Source organism: Canis lupus, chromosome 2, assembly GCF_011100685.1.
Source record: "Canis lupus familiaris isolate Mischka breed German Shepherd chromosome 2, alternate assembly UU_Cfam_GSD_1.0, whole genome shotgun sequence".
In the NCBI taxonomy this organism is placed as follows: Eukaryota; Metazoa; Chordata; class Mammalia; order Carnivora; family Canidae; genus Canis; species Canis lupus.
This window is the reverse complement of record NC_049223.1, coordinates 77,004,392-77,022,218: the sequence shown is the minus strand read 5'-3', so window position 1 is coordinate 77,022,218 and position 17,827 is coordinate 77,004,392.

Genomic DNA, 17,827 nt, shown 5'->3' with positions numbered 1-17,827 from the left:
ACATGAACATAAATGGTTTATATATTTTTTAAAATACCATATTTTACACATGTAAAATATGTTTATTATTATTTTCTTCTAAGTGCTTTGGCAAGTACGAAGTACTCCATAAATGCCAGAGTGTGAGTAGTTGCCTAAGTCCTAAAGCCATTGCATGGGGGAGATTTGTGAGTTGCCTCCCCAACACTCACTCTCCCCTTCTTTCAGAGCAGATTGGATGAACTGAATTCCATCCCATCTCCACCGGTGGGCCTGGATTGGCTTGAATCAGTCATCGTGGTGACTGTGTTAGGGAGCCTACAATGGAGGGTTGGGTCAATCCGAAGACTTGTATCTGATTGGGGAAATAGATTTCCACTCTTGTGGATATATTAAAGGTGACTTCTGTAAGCTGGTAATATTGGCCTGGGTGAGAATGGGACCAGGACAAGAAGGAGGAAGAGGAGCTGAGACATGGAAAAAGAAAAACCAGGTCCTGATTACATCATTGAGCCACTGAGCAAAGCTTCTCTCCTGAATGTAAACTTTTTCATTTTGCGGGCCAGTAAATTCTCTTCGTTTTCAAAACCAGTCTGAGGACCTGGATTTTTCTGTCAGTTACAACTTCTAGCTAATAAAGAAACTGGGACCAGAAGTGGGGTGTTGTAAGTAATAGGCTGAGAGCTTGTGGGGCTGAGGAGGTAGGGAGACGATAGGTGGACCCCAGATGATAGGTGGCTGAGAAGTTGGCCATTCTCAAATAGCTGGTGGTGAAGGAGTTGGTTTATACTGTAGTCGGTTGAATCTCAGAATTCAAGCCAGGTGCCTTTAAGGCTGCTCTGTACAGAGACTTGTAGAAAATTTCATGATTTTGGAATGGCCATTCATTTCTTTCAGTCATTAGTAAATTCCTGCAAGAGAGATAGGACTCCTTGGAAATAGGCCTGTTTGAAAGGAGGGGAGGAAGGGGGAAAGCTTTGCTAAGAGAAACCCTTTGCATCTTGGATTGGAGGTCTGCAATCCAAGTTGACACTGAGTCCAGAATTCCTGTCGAAAGCAGAATTTTCTACATCAAGCTGTATTTAGTGCAAGCAGAGGCCAGGAAGTAAGAGCCTTGGCAGGAGATAAAACAAACACCCCTCAGGTCCCTCACAAGCATATCCTGTCAGGCATTCTTTGTCTGACAAACGCACCCAACTCCCACTCTTTTGCTTCTGCTGGTATGCAGACTTGGGACAAGAGGCCAATCAGTGGTACCTCTCCACCCTTGCCATGGCTCTGGCATGTCAAGGTAAAGGCCCTCCATGAAACCAAGGGCAAGGGGATACATGGAGCTCAAGGCCAGTTGACAGGAGATAGATATTCTCAGGCCATGTTCTGGATACAAAGATGTGGCAGTCCCTGGCTTAGATACTAGTCTGTGTAGTTGACTAAAAGCGAATAAATTAGATCTACCTACTAAGCCTTTAAGACTATTGCTTATTTATAATCCTCAATCTACCAATGTCGGCCTGCCATCATGTACACCCCAAAGCATCCTCAGGTCCCTGACTGCGTCTGACAGAAAGCGAGAGGCCAAAGTCGTGCAGCCTCCAGGAGGATCATCTCCAAGGCCCATCTCAGATGTGTCCATAGAAGACAGGGAGGTGGATAGGTAGGTCAATGCACAGGCAGGAGGATGGGAGAATCGTCAAGAAAGATTTTATCAGAGATGTTGAAAACCCTCTGTGTTGGGGTGGTTTGCTATCCTGGGTAGAGCCAGCTTTCTCCTAATCATTCGGGATGGTGTCTCTCTTCCCTCCATTCTGGAAATGCCATGAAACTGCTATGGCTGGGCCTTCCTGAATCTACTCTGGCCTCTGGAATCCAGCCCCCAGAAGATGGCCTTGACCCTTCCTTTTGGCCTACCGCCTTCTCCAGGGCTGAGAATAGGAAGCAACGTGCTCCCTTTCAGAGCTGGGAGCTTGGAGCTCAGAGCCTGCTCATAAATCCTTTTAGAAATAAAGGACAAAATAGGGACGTTGTTCTCTGGACAATGGGGTTTCTCACAAGCGGGCTTCCCCTTTTGTGAGGAGGGCTCCCTTTAAGAGCAGCTGGGACTGGCCAGTTCTTAGGGTACTGAGCTGCAAGCTGACTACTAGGAGGGACCTGGAACCCTAGGGATGAAGCTGTACATGTGAAAGGGACACCTTGGGTTAGTACTGCCTAAAACATTGGACTAAAGAAGATAAGGGCTAGGGCAAGGGCTAGGCTTCAGATGGGATTAGGACAGGGGCTGGGGCGGGATTAGGGGGTAAATTCAGGACTAGGGCTGAAGCCAGGGGTGGGATGAGGCTTGGAGGGTAGAAGAACTGTCCTGGGAGGGCATGTTACACATAGTTCAAAAGCCCAGGCATCAGACATAGGCAGCTCAGGTTCTCCTCTGATTGCCTGGAGGGGGGATCCTGCTGGGGGCTCTCTCGCCTTTCGTCTTTGCTCCAGTGTCATCTTCTTGCCCTTGAACACCTTATTCACTGCCATGATCTGTCCCACTTGGCACCCTTGTTCTTCCTTGTAGCTGTTTATCTGCTCCCTTAACATCTTCTAACGTACTGTATAATTTGTGTATTTATAACATTCATTATTTATTATGTCTTCCCTAACTAGAATGTCAGCTCTACAAGGACAGAAATCTTTTATTCACTTGTGTCCCCAGTTCCTAGAACAGTGCCTGGCGCAGACCAGGCATCTAATAAGTATTTGTTGGATGAATCAAGTTGTTAAACTTCTCCGATCTGAGAGCTTCCTCCTTTGAAAATTGAGGAGGGACATTGACGATGCAGCCTCAGTGTTGCAGAGAGGAACAAGTGACATCTCGTTTCCCACTAGGCTGGCGGGCTCTTCTGCCTATGACCGCGCCAATGATATGCCTCCATTTCCTCATCTGTGAAGTGGGGTTGAAGTCCTACTCTGTAGGGCTGTTGTGAGGAGTAGATGGGTTAATAGGTACAAAAGACTTAGACCGGAGCCTATCATGAAGTCAGTGTTTGCTAATGTTGGGCCTCATGTTGGTTTAATGAAAGTGCCTTGTCCTGAGTCTCCTTGGTTCATTGTTCTATGGAGTTGAAGGGGGTGCTGGAGGGGCAATGGGAGGCAAGTAAATGAAACTTTGGTCATGCCTGGGCTTGAGAAAAAAACGATGCCTCGAATACAAGGGTCAAAACAGGCAAAGCATTTCCTGACCCCGTCCCCTTTAAATATCCTCCTAGACCTCAGGCAGTCTTTTCCCAGCCAGGCAGTCTTTTCCTTGCCCACCCCACCCCCGGGGGGAGGGGCAGAACCGACTCCTCATTGCTTTGTCTCTTCTCTCTCTGTTCTTTCTCCTTCCTTCCTCTCCACCCAGGGCCTGACCCACGTGTGCCCTCCATTTCCATGTAGCATTTCCCATCATAGCATTTCCCACTGCTCCCCAGGGAAGGGGCAGTGGAAGTGAGAATTACAACTCTGGACCTCCTGGCCTTTTCATCTCAAACTTGGCTTCTACTACCTGGTAAACTTCAGGCCTTGTTAAAAGCAGGGGGCTCATAGTATGCTCTTAATAAATAGGGAATAAAAAAAATAATAATAAATAAATAAGGAATAAATGGATGAGTAGAAAAAAGTAGAAAAAGCCCTAGCTTTGATCCTGACCTTTAGGTAAATAACATCTTTGGGCTTCAGTTTCCTCATCTCGTGTGGGGATTATAAATACCTGCCCTGGGCACCATATAAAACCTTTGTGAAGGGGTGCCTAGCTCAGTCGGTTGAGCATCCAACTCTTGATTTCGGCTCAGATCATGATCTCAGGGTCCTGGGATAGAGCCCTGAATCAGGCTCCATGCTCCCAGCAGGGAGTCTGCTTGAGATTCTCTCCCTCTCCCTCTGCCCCTCCCCTTGCTTGAGCTCTGTGTCTCTCTTCCATCTTTCTTGGTCACTCTAAAATAAATAAACCGTGGGACACCTGGTGGCTCAGTGGTTAAGCGGCTGCCTTGATCTCAGTTTGTGATCCCTCAGGTCCTGGGATGGAGCCCCATATCGGGCTCCCAGAAGGGAGCCTGCTTCTCCCTTTGCCTATGTCTCTGCCTCTCTTTCTCTCTCATGAATAAATAAATGAAATCTTTAAAAATAAATAAATCTTTAAAAAAAAACTATTGTGAGAATCATGAGATCATTAGTTCTTAGAGCAAAGAGAGCTTGGAGGTCAAACAATCCAATTTGCTTATTTTTCCAATAAGAAACAGAACCCCAGAGACAAGGTATGTATAGCTGTAGAGAAACCTAATGTAATGAATTGCCTTCTACCAGCAGAGTGGTCCTAGAATCCTGGAATCTCAGCTGGATTTAGAGATTGTCGGTCCAACCAGCCACAGGGCATCTGAACGGATGCAGGGAGAGTGACTTTCTCAGGGTCCCCAGAATGCTAGGGCAAAGCTGGAGGGTGGGGTTTCTAGTTTCCTATCCATGCCTCCTTCCTGCTATGCTGATAGCACCAGGAGGGGAGATACCTAGGGAGCAAGGGCAGCGATAGTTGCTGGGTGTCCCCTGCCACAAGTTGAATTTTCCTTGTGGGACAAAGGCCAGGAGCAGGATAGGAGAGGTAAGGGAGGAAGGTGGCGAGGATGCCCAGGCAGCAGTTCATTTTGTTGATAACCTATCAATGGACCCCCAAGGTGGGGTGGAATTTTAGGGAAAATCACCCAGACACAGAGGCCCCAATGCTGCCCATGTGGTACAACCTAGAAGAGCTGTCCCCTATAGCTTTGGGGAAATCAGAAGTCAGGGGCAGGTGTTGGGGGCTCATGATAGGTGGGATGGGCTTCCCCCAACTTCCTGCTGGCTCTGCCTCCCAGCCTCTGTCCAGGTTGCAACAGGCAGACTTTCCATGCCTGGGGGGGTTTGCCGTTGGCTCATTTGATGATGAGCCACCATCTCAAGCCTCCTGGTATCTTTAAACCCTTCCTTGGCATTGGGAAGCAATGACAGACCCCCTCTCAGATTCTAGGCTCAGTTCTGGATGTTTTCATCCACAACATCTCATGGAAAAGTGTTGTTATTTCCTAAAATTCACTCATTTACCACCTCCATGATTTTTGCCATAATAACCTAACCCATTAAATACATAAATAAAAAATATTTACTCAATGTTTTGATTAACTTCTTAAAAAACATGAACGTATGTCAAAAGGAAACTTTGTATCGCTCTGATAAACAAAGAAACTGTACCAATTGCTAAAACAACAGGAAGAAAAACAAATAGGAAGACATTCTTCCAGGAATGGGAGCCAGGTCCCAGTTCTGGCTCCAGTCTTATTGATAAGTCATATGCTCTTTCTGTTTTCTGTTCTGTAAAATGGGATTGTTGGGAGATATTACATGCAAGTTGCCTGGCCCTGAGCTGCCGTGGAGCAGGTAAGAGAGTTCTGGGCTGGTTAGTGGTTCTCCTGGTGCTGACATGGTTTCCAATCTGCTCTGGACTTGACCCCTTCTTCCCATCAGGAAAAAGTGACTGCAGGAAGATTGGGGCTTAGATATTGAGGATGGCAGGGATCTGGGGGACCCAAGATCACTGCCTTCAAATCTCTGGCTGCTGTGGGTTAGAGGCACAAATTGCTCCAGGCAGCCCTAAGGCCATTAAGAATATCCTTTTCTTGGGAGGTGGTGAGTTCTTTGTCACTACAGACATTCAAACAGAGCTTGGGAACCTGGAAGGAGATTGTCAGAATTCCAACTCAGTCTGGGTCTCAGGGATGGGGGGCAACCCCCTCCCACCTGTCCGTGGGGTGCTGGTCCCCGGGGAGCAGGGATGGGGCCTGTAGCATTCAGCATCTGCTCCTGTCCACCCCCCTCACATTTATCTAGAATTTTAGAGTTTCCTGTGTACTTTCCAACCACTGTCTCATATGACTGTCCCAGCCCGTCGTGAGGGAAGCCAGAGTGGACAGTATCTGCTTGCTAAGAAGCAGGTGGATCCACAGGAGCCAAGTGACTTGTGCAAGGTCACCAGGGTGGAGTCTTGAACCTGGGCTGGCTGATTGCCTTGCTAGGAAGAGTGGCTTCCTCCTGTCACTCAGGGAGGCTTGCGGCTGGGACAGGTCAGCATGAATGCTGCCCGGGCCCCTTCCCTCTCAGGATAAAAGAGGTAAGAGCCCCCGTCCAGCGGAGGCTCCCCTCCAGAAGCCGCCCCTCCTAGGTCACCCTCTGCTTCCTCCGGGCCTAGTCCAGAGAGTCCAAGGGCAGGGACGAGGGCTAGCGGGGCAGCGCTGGTCTGAAGTGGGAAGGGAGAGCGCAGGGAGAGTCGGACAACACAGGGGGACAGTGGCCGGAGGACACGCGGATGCAGACGGATAGAGATGTGGAGGGACCCGAAGGGAGACAGGTAGACGCCGGCAGACACAGACAGGGGCAGGCAAGGCTGAGGGCGGGAGGAAGACCCCAAGAGACCCGGGACGGAGTTGGAGCCCCAAAGACGAGTGGGATCCGCGCGCGGAGACGGGAGTGCGCCCGACCTCGCAGGGGGCAGGGCCAGGGGCCCGGCGGGAAGCCAGGAGGCCGAGGGGGCCCGGGAGCGCGGGCCGGGGACGTGCCAGCAGCTGCCGCGCCCCCCTGCATCCAGCGCCCCCTGCATCCAGCCGCCCCGCCCCCCCCGCCCGGCATCCCGTCCCGCACCAGCCGGAGCTCGGGGGCCGGGGGCACCCCGCTTCCCGGCAGGGGGCGCCCTGACCGCGTGGCCCAGGTGCCGGCCCGGGCTCTGGGGGGGCGGGGCGCGGCGGGGGCGGGGCGGGGGCGGGGAGGACCGGGCCGGGGCCGGCGGCGGGGGCGGGGGCGGGGGCGGGGGCGGGCTGCCCCGGCCGCTCTCCGGGCCCCTCGGCCGCCTTTATAAGCCCGCGGGGGAGGTGGCCCCGGCCGCGTCGCGCTCCCGCCGTTCCGCGCCCTCGGTCCCGGCGCACCGACCCCAGGGCGGACCCTCGCCCACCAACTCTGCTCAGGTAAGGATTCGGTGCCGCCCCCGGCTCTCGGGGACCCCCCGGGACGCGGTGGATCCCGGTCCCTCCTCCATCCTCCGCGGCTCCGGGGGTGGCGGCGAGCATGGCTGGAAGGGTCAGCGCGCGGAGCTCTGCGCCGCCCCCTCCCCGGGCAGCGGGTTCGGGACCCGCAGCACCTGTCGGCTTCCCGCGCTCGCTGGGCCGGGCTCCCGCAGCGCGCTGGGCCGGGCTGGGGCTGGACGTGGCGCCCCGGGGAGCGCTGGCCAAGGGGACCGTGCGGGGAGCGCCGCCACTACGTAGTCCTGGGGTGTCCTGCCTCCCAGGTCTCTGCCCACGACTTAACACCTTCCATCGTGCTCCTCTCCCCGGTGTCCCGTGGCTGAGCAGCCCGGAGGATACCCCCTTCGTGGGAGATCAGGCTGCCAGCCCCAGCGCCCTACCTGGTGCCCTGCCATGCTTCCCACCTGCGGACCTCGACATCACGCCACTGCCTCCTGGGGAGGGGGCCAGTGTGTCCCTGTGAGGTCCCAAGTGGTTTGGGCCAGAGCTGGGATAGGTGGAGGGAGGGAGGCCCTGGGGGAGGGGGCTCTCAGACCCGCAGGGTGGGGGGATGGGGAGAGGGGACGTCGGGCCAGTGGGTGTTTGTCTGGGGGTTGGGGTGGGCACAGCAGCCGAGGGGGCAAAGCTCTGGAGCCTCTGGCTGTGCAGTCACCTCGGGCTGTGCGATGACCTCTGGCAGTGCTCAGGTGAGTGGCCCAGATTTGGTTCCCATGCCCATTTTCAATTAAAAAAAAAAAAAAGTTAAATGCCTTGTCACAATGATGGGGGTGGAAGCTGAGAAAAGCCCCATCATTGTCTCTTCTGACCCCTTCCCAACACATAATGGGGAGGTGGCCTTTACAAAGGCCTCTGGGTGGAGGAGGAAAACACTGGAGATCAGAAGAGGGGGCCATTCTCAGGCCAGAAAGAGCTTTGAACTGGGGAGAACTGCAGGTGGGCAGACTTCCCAGGGAAGCAAGGGTTGGTTCCCACACTAGTGAGGGTGACAGCTGTTCATTGATTGCCTGCTGTGTGCCAGGCCTGCTCCAACACTTGACATGCATCACCTGGTTGACAGATGGGGAAACTGAGGCTTAGAGAAATTAAGCAAGTGATGAGACTAGGACTTGAACCCAGAGTCTAATCCAAACGATCTTAGGTTCCTGATTCCATTGTGCTACCCAAGAGAGAAGGAGCAGAGCCTCAGTTCCAGGACTCCACTCCTACCCACCCTCCAAACCTGCTTTCTCCAAACGTTCGCTCCTCCCCACCTGGGTCACCCCCTAGCCCCCTCCATGCCACCTACTCTACTCCCTTGTCCATCTTGTCCCTCTGTCCCTTTTTTTTTTTTTTTTTTGCTGAACTTCATGCATCTGGATTCACTAAGTAGAATAGACCTCTGACACAGCTCCCCAACTTCCCTGCCCCTGGAGTGAGACCAGCATGAGCGTCTGTGTCTGTGGCACCACCTGTAAAATGGGGAGTGTGCCTCGTTCACACGAGGTTCACAGGAGATGGTTGTGAGAAATATAACTGAACTGAGGCCAGCAACAAAATACTATCTTTATTCAACACCCATGAAGCTTTGCTCCAAGCCCTCTTCTAAGTGCTGGCCACGCAGCAGTAGAGAACAGACAATCCCTCTTCGCGAAGCGATATTTGGACATTTGCATAGAATTAGAATCAATTCAGAAGGTAGGAGATTAAAATGCAATAACACGTGTAAAATTGGTTGGCCAACGTTTTGTTCTCACTAATAGGAAAGGTAACCTAGCTGTGTGACCTGAGATGAGTTCTGGGTCCTGTTGTTGCTTCAGTGTCTTCCTTTTTAAGCTGAGGACATCAATAAACTACTTACTGGTGGTGAGACGTGGATATGACTAATGCGTGCAAGGTGTTTAGCTGGTGCCTGTGCTTAAGAAAATATTGGTACCGTCAGCTCTAATCTCAGCAAAAAATGCAGTACTAACCCTGGGCGTATGGTTATGTCACTAACTGCCCCTGAACCCAGGTCACCCACCTTCACCCAGGCTCTGCCCATTCTCCAATGGGCTGCCCTAGAGGATGGCACGGTGCCCTTGCCCATACTCAGAAGCCACCTCCTACCGTCCTAGACACAGCCTTGATCAGGAGCCTGGAGCTTTGTGCTGGGCACAAGTGTGGGGCTGTTAACCTCTCCAGGGCCTCCCGCCCTCTGCCTGTTATCATACCTTACCGTGTCCCAGCTTGGAAATGGAGTGAAACAGAGCTCAAGCCCTTCCTGTCCAGGAGCTTACCTATCCGACATTACCTACAAGTTAGATGCTGTCCTCGCCTTACCGATAAAGAAACTAGTCTTAGAGATGGAGGGGATTTTTGCAAGGATGCACAGATGCTACCTGGGGAGCTGGGATGAGGGACCAGGTGGCGGGAATCCCAAGTCAGGCGATCTGTGTTCTACACATCTCTGGGGAAGAGGTCCACTTAATCCAGGAGTAGGATCCAGCAGCACAGCCCAGAGTTCTCACCTTGAAATAGGCCCCACAAAAGTTATTAGTATAGACCCTGGAGCTCGGAGAGAGGGAACGTAGCAGGGAGAGTTGAGCCAGCTGGGCTAAGGACCAGTGCTCAGAAATCTGCGAGGCCACAGGAATGCTGACTCAGCTTTCCCAGGGCATCGTAGTCACAGACTGGAGCGAGGCTGGGCAGTATGGCTTCATTTTTTTTCCCCCTTTCCTTCCAGAGGTATCCTGACTTTTAGAGGGCAGCTGGGGGCCGTGGGTTGGAGGTTTATTCCCAGCATTCCTACGTAACCCTGAATGAGTCACTTTCCCTCTCTGAGCCTCAGATGAGGAAATCACCTGTAATGTGGGTTAATAATGTGTACTTTGCAGCTGCTATGAGGGGCCAGCAAGATCATAAATGGTTTTCCAATACTGGGATGAACCAGGCTTGGTAGCTGAGAAGGTCTATGTTCCCAGGGCATTTTTCCTTCAGCACTGGAAAGCAATCCATATGGGGCCAGAGAGAGAGGCCCTATTTAGGTTCAAAGGCCTAAATAACCAGCAGGGGAAATCCTGGCTCTGGGCTCAGCATCTTGGGTTCCAGTCCTTGCTGTGTGACTTGAGGCAAGTCACTTGGCCTCTGAGTGTTGGATCCACAGTAGGCCCTTAGCAACTTTGTCCACAGAACATTCAAGAACAGTTTCTATTTTTCCACCCCCTCATGCCACCTCCCCAACATTTCATGATTGCTCCCAGAAAAAGTTCATGCTTAAAGTTTTCCATGCTGAAATTCTCAACCTCACTGTGGCATGAAATCAATTGTTTGCATTTAATTTGACTTCTCAAATTAAGGGGTAAAATTTGAGATGAGGGTAGGGGGTTGGGGGAGGAGATGAGGAAAACGAAGTTAAACCAGATGTGTTTTTGTTTAACTGTCGGATAGTGGTTAAACTGCCTGAGCATTACCATGGTTCTTTCTGGATTCCAGTAACCAGGAGTCAGGTTTCACTAAAAATTGTAGTGTTCCTTCCCAGCAAATGTGGGCTTGCCCTCCCTATTATTATTATTATTATTATTCTTTTATATTCATCTGCAGCCACAAAGTACTAAGCGGTGAGAATACCTCACAGATGCCTGGGATTTCAGAGCTGGAAGGTGTTTAGAAGCTAGCTCAGTCAACTGGCTGCTTTGTAGACCAGGGAGACTGAGGCCCAGAGAAGGGAAGGGGCTTGCCCAGGGTCACCCAGCCGTTTAGGGCAGAATTGGACTGGGAATTCAGTCTCTAGGCTCAAAGGTCGGTCCATGGCTTTTCTAAAAGTAACCATTGTCTTGAATTTGGTATTGTCTCACTTCCATAGTACATCCATAGTGTATCTTTTTTTTTTAAGATTTTATTTACTTATTTATTCATAGAGACACACAGAGAGAGAGAGAGAGAGAGAGAGGCATAGACACAGGCAGAGGGAGAAGCAGGCTCCATGCAGGGAGCCCGACGTGGGACTCGATCCCGGGTCTCCAGGATCACACCCAGGGCTGCAGGCGGCGCTAAACCGCTGCACCACCGGGGCTGCCCAGTTTATCTATTTTTTGACAAGAAAGAATTGTTCAGGGAGGATGCAGACGGTGTGGATTGGTAGGAAAAGGATCTTCAACTCAGGAGAGCAGAGTTTTAGTCCTGAGCTGTTGATATGTGACCCGATATGACCTTGGGCAAGTCACTTCTCTCTCTGAGCTTCCATGTCCTGTCTGTAGGCCACAATGCCTAACGTCTGCAAGATCAGGAATGAGTTTGGTTCAGTCAATTGGCCTTCCAATATTTATGGCCTTGGTTATGGCAGGTCTGTCACAGACTGCCCTCCAAATGGGGCAGGGGACAGCTGTGGCAGATTGTTGACTTCTGCAGTGATTTAAAAACATTGATTTAGATGTTGCTGTTCAGCCAAGTGATTTCATTTTGCTTCTCTTGAAAGCTCAGAAGATGTGGTCACACTGGGCCACATCCCGGCCTGGCCACCGTGGCTGGAGCTGATTAGCAGCTGTTCTGTCCACTTTACCACAGTCCCCATGGCTCTCTTCGCCCTCACGCCCACTAACCTCAGGGACATCACCTGCCTGCCTTCTGAGTTTGCAGTTTCTGGGCCAGTTTGCAGTGAGGCCTTGGAAGGAGGGCTCAGATCTCATCTAAATGACTGCATGAGGCTTGGGCCTTCCCTCCGGGGGCTCACAGTAGGAATGTGGGACATGTGGACATCAGCCCCTCTTCTGTGGCTACATGGAGGGAGCTTTCCTCCTGCTCTGGTGGTCCCTGGAAAGAATCTAAGGACTTTCGAGGTCTAGAGGTGACAGCCTCAGCCTGTCGGGACTTAGACAGCTGGGCCTGGGGCCTACCTACTTGGGGATGGGCAGTCCTGGGTGCTTCAGTGTACAGAATATGCGGCTCTCTCAGGAAACGGACTCCCTGGACTAGCACCAGCTCAGCTGATGCTCCCAGCAGCACTGTGTGCTGGTGTCACTCACTTCCTAGACAGGAAACATCATCTTGCACTCTGAACCCATGGCTCTGCGGTGTCCCCTTTGCTGAGTGCCAAAGCCTAGCTGTGATAGGCAGGCATCGTGGCAGCACAGACCTCCAAGTCACTGTGATTCTAGAAGTTGTCCACCTTGCTGTAGGGGTACAAGGTGAATAAAGAGGAGCCTCGATTCCTGACAGTACCACAGGCCCCCTTGTATTTGCGCTTGTGGAGGAGTCAGAGACATGCATTTAAGTACCTGCAGGGTACCTTTCACCTTCAACATTATCTCTGATCCCTTACTTCCTCCCCACCTCCCAACATTTTGCAGTTGAGACTGAAGTTCAGAGGGTAGTCATGTCAAGTTCAAACCCTTCCCCTGTACTGTACTTCTGATCCAGGGAAGGGAAGAGAGGGGAGGGGAAGTTGGCAGGCTATTTTTGGGAATGAGACCTCTATGACCTGGCAAGCACCCCCCTCCCCCCAGATCTCAGTTTGTGATTCAGGTGAGTGAGCTTAACCAGGTCAGGTGTGCAGGCTGCTGGGCAAAGCTCAGCAAACATTTTATGTTCTTGAGAAAAGTGTTTAGGTGGCTTTTATTGGAAAAGCCATGAATCCAACCTTTAAAAGGATCTACCATGTGACTTTGTTAAGTCAATCTCCTGCCTTCTTTGATCTACCTTTTCACTTTGTCTGTGAAACAACAGGGTGGGTGGCCTCTCAGATGTCAGGCTGAGGCTCCCTGGTCTGTGTCCTGTAATCCCCCAGGCTTCTTGTCAGCTGTCACTGAACTGTGTTAGGCTTGGCCTTTCTGAGTATTATCTGTCCACTTCTCCTTCCACCTGTCCCCACCCTGACTTACTGGCTTCTTAACATGCAGGACATAATAACTAACCATCTGGCACCATTCTGGGCAGAAAGTGCCTCAGTCTTCCTCCCTTCTCTCACTCCTTTTTTTTTTTTTCTTTTAAGATTTTATTTATTTATTCATGAGAGACAGAGGCAGAGACACAGGCAGAGGGAGAAGCAGGCTCCATGCGGGGAGCCCTATGTGGGACTCGATCCTGGGTCTCCAGGATCACGCCTTGGGCTGAAGGTGGCGCTAAACCGCTGAGTCACCGGGTCTGCCCCCCCCTCACTCCTGCTTAGCACTGCTGTAGCTGCTGTTTTCTCTGCCTCCACACCCCACACCTACATGTTCTGCTGCTAACTAAATGTCCGCAGATAATACCTGCTAACATTGATTGACAGGCCAGCGGTGGTGGCCCAGTGCCTCATCTGGTATTGCTCATTTGGTCTTAACAGCAGCCTTGTGTGTCCAGGGCTATGATCCCCGTGTTACAGAGGAAGAAACTGAGGCACGAAGTCAACCAGCTGGGAAGTGGGAAGCATACAGTTTGTCCCCTACCATCGCCAATCCATCCACTCAGGGCTGCTTCCTTCTCTGTTGACATCAATGACATAATCCATTTTCCTAGAAGAATCTGGTTCCTTATTTATTTTGAAATCATCAAACTTGGTAATTAATATTTCAGTTCAGTTAGCCAAGAAGATATCAAAGATGGACAGGGTTCCTCTTGGCAGCCTGTCCAAACCATGCCTGGATCACTCGAATATTTTTTTATGTAAAAATGTTGTGGGTTCCCTGCCTCCCCCTCCCTTTTACCTAATCTTTTTTTTTTTTTCCCCTTTTACCTAATCTTGATCATTACCTCTGCGTCAGGAACTCAGAGCTAATCACTTTGAATGCCCTTATTGTATTTTTTCTTGTATTGACCTTCTTGTATTGTTCTCCCTTCTATTTTACCAAGCAGCACACTGAAGCTCAGGGAAGCTCTGTAACTTTTTCAAGGACACACAGCTGGAAAGTGGAAAGAGAACCAAATCGAGGTCTCACGCAGGCTTGCTTAATCAGATTAACATCTGAATTCAAATCTTTGGATACAAGATACAAGCCCTCAGGGGATGGTGCTGTCTACATTTGTTTTCACTGGAACCATCTGCCTCTGGGGCTTGCACAGTGATTTGTGGTAGGAAGCCTGAGGGATGGGGATGAGGAACCAAGTGGATGGTCCTGTTTGGGCCCTGTTTGGGTGGCAGCTTCTATTCTCTCAGACAATTGGTTTTGGGGCCTGGACACCCCCTCTTCTAGTCCAGAGGAAGGAAGTGACAGTCCTGGCAGGAAGCATCCTTGGACAGCCAGAGAAGCCTGAATTTGAGTCCCAGCCTGGCCATTTCTCATGCTGTGTGACCTTGGGCAAGTCCCTTTTCCTCTTGGCTTTCAGTTACCCAACCTGCCAACCATGGCTTGTATTGAGTGAGGCAAGAGCTTAGGGCTTTTCTAGCTAATGGATGGCAAGTAGTTGGCTTGCATGTTGCCACTTGCCTACCTTACACTCAAGTCAGACACTAGTCAACCACTGCCCTTTTTCCTTCTGAACCTCCAGTTCCTTCTAGATCAGTCCTCCAGGCAGTTGTTGTCAACTAATTAGAGTCAGTGTACAAGACTAGAGGAGATCCCAGAACCAAATTAGATTTTGTCATTGTGTAGAGGGTGGAGAAGGGACAGGCCCGGGGTGGCTCCCAGGTCAGTGTCATCCTACTCCTCAGTTTCCTTATCCTTGTACAGGAAAGAAGAGGTGCTCCGAGCTAGAGTGGGCCAGAACTCACCACTGGTGTAGGGTGGGGACCTTTACTGGGGCACACTGGTGTGCTCATGTTTAGTTCTCAGGGGGGTGATGCTGGTTTTTAGGGCTGGTGACTACCCAGGCTTTGAAGTGAGAGTGAAGGGCGCCTGGATGGCTTAGTCGGTTAAGCATCGGATCCAGTCCCACTTTGGGCTCCCTGCTCAGCGAGGGCGAGGAGCCTGCTTCCCCTCTCCTTCTCCCTCTCCCCATTTGTGCTTTCTCACTCGTTCTCCCTCTCTATCTCAAATAAAAAAAAAAAAAAAAAAAGAATAAAGTGAGAATGGAAAGAAAGAGGCTGGTTGCGGATCATCCTGGAGAGTTAGGCTCACTCCTCCCCTATCCTCTATAATAGTACCAATAGTAGTAATAGTGGTGGTAATGAGAGTTATTAACGTTTTACAAATATTATGCACCAAGCCATTCTGCTACGTTTTTTATGTATATACACTTTTAATCCTTCTAGCAACTCATTCTTCAAGTGAAGGAAATGACTCAGAGGTGAAGCAATTGGCCTGAGTTGCCCGGGGAAGGCAAACTCAAGTGGGTCAACCCATTGAGTTGCACATCTGTGCAACCCCGCAGCTGACTCCCTCCCTGGCTGGGTGTGGAGACTGGCCAACTGCACTTGCCTTTCCCCAGCTCACCATCCTCACTTTTATTTGTGACCGTGACACTCCTTTACCTGTAGAGAGCGCTCTTCCCCATGCAGCACCTTGCACATCCTGAGGGGGATCAGCCCAGCAAATGGCATCTCTGCTTTGGCAGTTTAAAAAATTGGGCCTGGGGTCCAAAGGGAAGAAATGGTAATCCCTGCACCAGGGGATTTAGTGTTCTAAAGTCTGTTCCCTGGGCCTTGCTGAAATGTTGGCCCCGGGGAGCAGGAGTGGGAGGTGGGAACTCAGGAGGAGTGGGAGCTGACCCCTGACTGAGATGGGGTGGGGCTTGGCCCACCTATCCTGGCCCACCAAACCCACCTATCCCAGTCCTAGCTCCTGTTCTGACCAAGCACATGACCCTGGACAAGTCACTTTGATACTCCCCACTTCAGTTGCCAAGCTCCCCTCCTATTTTTCCATTTTTAAAGCCCATTTATTTATTTGTTTAAAATCCCTACTCCCAACATGGGGCCCAAACCCGTGACCTGGAGATCAAGAGTCTCATGCTCCAGTCTCATGCCTGACTGGCTTAGTTGGTGGAGCATGCAACTCTTGATCTTGAGGTTGTGAGTTTGAGCCCCACATTGGCTGTAGAGTTAAAAATAAAATAAAATTAAGAAAAAAAAAAAGTCAGGGCAGCCCTGGTGGCTCAGTGGTTTAGTGCCACCTGCAGCCCAGGCTGTGATCCTAGAGACCCAGGATCAAGTCCCATGTCAGGCTCCCTTCTCCCTCTGCCTGTGTCTCTGCTTCTCTCTGTGTGTCTCATGAATAAGTAAATAAAATCTTAAAAAAAAAAAAGAAAAAAAAAGTCACATGCATCACCAACTAAGCCAGCCTGGCGTCCCTTTAAAGCCCCTTCTTATTCATAAACTCACTGAATCCTTAAAACAGCCTGAAAAAATATTGTCTGCATTTTGCAAAAGTGGGAACTGAGGCTTGGGTCAAATTGATGGGAAAATCAGCCCTCAAACTCAGGTCAGAATCCCAGGCCAGTTAATAATCTTTCCCCAGATGGCTCCCCTAGACTCTTGCAATCTGATCATCTAAGTAGTATCTGCCCCAGAATACTAGTTCCTGGAGGGAAAGAACCCCATCCAAATCCTTTGTGAATTCTGGCATCTAGCAGGGTGCTGCCTTCAGCAAGTGCACAATGTCCTTGGCTTAACGAAAGGCCGCCACACCTGGCGGGCCTTTCCCCAGCCCAGCTGGACTCTGTTACCATAGGGAACCCCGTGGAGGCTGTCCTGCTGGGTTCAACCCCTGAGCCACCTCAGGATGAGCCTGGCTGCTCTTCTTACATTTCCATTGGTGTCTTCACTGATGATGTCAACTCATAAATACTTTGATAGCGATTGGCATCAGGACAAGCCAGTTTCCCATTGGTGGCTCAGGCCCTGAGTCAAATATGGGTTCCCCCAGCAATTACCTCTCTCACCAGTCTGTTTGTCCGTTTTGTTCCCAGATGTACCCTCAGTGCCAAACAACACTAATTTATTTAATAATAATAGTAACAGCCGTCATGCACTGCATCTCTGTGTACCATGCTTTTTGGCACAGAGTACACACTTAATACACATTTGGTGAATGAATGGGTACTCGTGCATCATACCCTGAGACTGGGCCTAAACAGAAGTTTCCAGGAAGGGAAATCAACCTGTTACCTCACCCCTGCCTGGAATTAGCCCCAGTGTGTGTCAGCTCCCTAATTGCCCATCATGACCCACAGCCAAGAGCCGCAGAGACTAGCACCTCTCCAGGTGAGGAAGGACCATGACCGCTCCAAGGGAGGTATTGCTGTGATCTGGTACAGAGGCAAAAATGATTCTCATGATGGTTAAATAACTTGACCAGGGTCACAGGGCTGGTAGGTGGTGGAGCAGGAATTTGGACCGAGAGCCTGGAGTCTCTCCCCTTTCCCTCCCAATCTGCTGAACAGATTGGTTTTGGCTCTGCTGTGTCTATCTGGGGATGTCTGGTTCCAGTATTCCAGGCCTGGCTCCAAACAATCTCAATTTATTTAATAATGATAATAAGAGTGGTCTTTCACTGAATCCCTCTGGGTGGTGTGCCCTGCTAAGTAAGTGTTTATATACCCTTCTCTGGTCATCTTTACCTCCCCGCAGAGTAGTCCTCAAAACTCTGTTTTTAAAGGTAAAGAATAGAAGCACAGAAGAGGGCTCAAGGTCATGCAGCTTGTTAGAGGTTAAGCCAGAATTTGAACCTGGGCAGCCTGGCTCCAGAGTATGGGCCCATAATCATTTAGTACTAGATAAATCTCTGCAGGCCAGATGTGTAAACTCCTCCTGAACCTCCTGGTTCTTCCGGAGCCAGACTTGAGGAGGAGGTGCAAGGCAGGAACAGACTCCTCGACACTTCCCGGCCCCCTAAGCTGAGGAGTGCAAAGTTTATCTATCCCCTGTGTGATTCCTGGGGAAAGGGAGGATTGGGGGTGGGGGGCACAGCAGGACAGTC